Raw genomic sequence first — 2,673 nt, 5'->3', positions numbered from 1 at the left:
AGATTATATCCACGATGGGATGCTTGGTTCCTCCCTCTGGGTGGAGCATCTCACAATGGGGTAATGAGTCATGAGGCCAAGTGTTGATTAGGCTCATTAACAGAAGATAGTCCGGAGGGAGTTATCTCTGAGTCATGCGGCAGGACAATGATGGGCCATTAACAGCAAAATAGTCTGGGGGGAGGAGGCAAGGAAACACTGCCCCACCTGGTTTCAACAGCTCATGAGGGTGGTAATAGGACACACTGCAACCCAGGACACCCCTGCAGAGCCCTGCTGCCCTGCACCCCCCCAGACTGAGGTCACCTGCAAATCTGCCCAGGGGCGGCTCAATCCCCTCCTCCAAATCTTCAATAAAGAGATTAAACAGGACCAGACCCAGCTCTGAGCCCTCGGGGGCACCACTGGTGGCTGGACACCGCCTGGGTGTGGCACCATGCCCACACTCTCTGAGCCCAGCTGTCTTGGGGTGACTTTGTGGTGCGTATCCCAAATCGCTGCCCTATGCCCAGAAATTAATTCCTGTGCCTTTCTATGCCTCTAAACTGAGCCTAAGAGGGGGAAGGAAAAACTGAGCAAAACTTTTTCAAAGCAGTTTGCAGCTTGTTCAAGGTCACACAGAGATAGCGACTTCTTTTTCCCAGCCAGCTTTCAGCCAGGTTTTTTTTGGTTCTTCTTCTTCTCCGGAGAGAGACTGAGAGTTGAACTTTTTTCCTTCCCTGGAATTTTGGATTTTTCCCTTTTTCCGTGGATTGCTTCAATCTCAGAACACATCAGGAGGACTTTCCACCGAGCACAGAGGGCCTGGCCCCGGCCCAAGCCCCAGCTCCGAGGAGACCAAAGGGAGGACTCTGACACTTTCCCAGGTTTTTCCTCCACAGTGACAGATTTTATTATTTAGCATTATTTTCCTTTTCCCATGTGTTTGGTAAATAAATAGTTTCTATCTCCTTCACTTTCCTTCGAGGAAAATTTATTTTTTCCCGAACCTGGTGGGGGCAGGGATGGTTGTGCCTTCTCTCAGAGGATGTATTTCTAAATTTGACCAAACCTGAACAACAGCCATGAGCCAGTTGCTCAGCCAGGGAAGGGTCAACCTGTCCAAGCCATGGGCTGCCAGATTTTCCAGGGAATGCTGTGGGAGACGGTGCCAAAGGCTGTGCTGAAATCCAGGTAGAGACATCCACAGCCTTCCCTGCATCCACCAGTTGAGTCAGCTGGCCATAAAAAGAGATCTGTAGGAACCCAGAGCGCCGAGAATATTTCTCTGCCTGTTTTGAAGGGTTCTTACCCCCCTGAACAACACTGGTTTAGCTTCAAACCTTGGGAAAAATTACCAACAGTCAGACAACAACTAGAAAATACAGTGGTGTGAATTAGGTGATAGACTACTATGTGAGATTGGAACAGGGTGAAAAATTTAGAGATTTTGGGCTTCTCTTTGTAGTAAACAGATAAGAGTAAAAAAAATCAAAATGGATGATTGTTGTTGTTCTCTAAACCTTCTTCTCCTTCTTCTGCTGCTCCATGTTCTGCAGTGAAAGTAGTTTGGATTGATTGGATGGAAAATTCTGCAGTTCCTGCCCGTGTTACTGAAGAATTGGTAGGAAAGTGAAAATAATGTACGTTTTTAGTAACTATTGGTTAAAATATCTTTAAAAGGCTGTGTAAATCTTGATAGAGAGCCTTCACTCCTGCTTTCTGTGCTCTATGCTGTACCTGGGTCACGCTGGTGGCTCTGTTCCTCTGATAAGACTTCATAAACAACTATCTGGAAGCATTGAAACTCAAGGAAAAGTCTGGGTTTATCTTTGAAACTCCTTGCAAGCACTTTCAGCAAATTCTTTCCCATCAGGAGGGATTTGATTTACGGCACGGTTCAGTGCCTAGATCCAGCTGCTCAGGCAGGACCTGCCCCTCCTAAATCCCGGCTGGCTGGGGCTGTAGGTGCCGTGGGATGGCACTCGAGGTGATGTGTTCCATGACCTTGCCGGGCACCAAGGTCAGGCTGACAGGCCTGGAGTTCCCTAAATTCTCCTTTCGATTGTTCTTGTGTGTGGAGAAGGGACAGAGGAGGCTCAGGGAGGGATGTGGGGGGATCAGAGAGGGAGGGACCCCAGAGAAGGACAGAGGGGACGTGGGGATGGATGGAGAGGACACAGGGATGGGGAGCTGGGAAGCGATGGGGAGACCTGGGCAGGTGTCAGGAAGAGCTGGGTGTCCCCAGGCAGGACTGGGGGACCCGTGGCGGCTGTCGGGGCTCCCCGCGCCCATCCCCGCACTCACTGCGCACCGTGACGCAGAGCCGGGCACTGCTCTTCCGCACGGCCCCCGCTCGGAGCGCACCTGGCAGCTGTAATTGCTGTCTTGGTTTGAAAGACAAATGTCTGCCAAGGAAGGCAGGAATTGTCCTGGAATGGAAAGAATGCCCATCCCTAAAAATTGTTATAACTTTGAAAATTATGGGCCTTCCAGGCAAAAATGTAGGAAAAGGAATAACAGGTTTTTGCTGGAAAACGAATAGAACAGAGCAGAGCACACGACACAAAACCAGAAATTTCCGCTGCTGCATTTTCCCTCTTTGGTGTAATTATGGCCACGGCCACCAGGGGGAGCTGCAGGGATCACTCACAGACAGCCGGGGGCGCTGCAGGGCTCACTCACACAGCGACG

The sequence above is a fragment of the Corvus brachyrhynchos genome, unplaced genomic scaffold (assembly GCF_000691975.1).
Source record: "Corvus brachyrhynchos isolate BGI_N302 unplaced genomic scaffold, ASM69197v1 scaffold2750, whole genome shotgun sequence".
NCBI lineage: Eukaryota > Metazoa > Chordata > Aves > Passeriformes > Corvidae > Corvus > Corvus brachyrhynchos.
Note: the sequence above shows the minus strand (reverse complement) of the source record.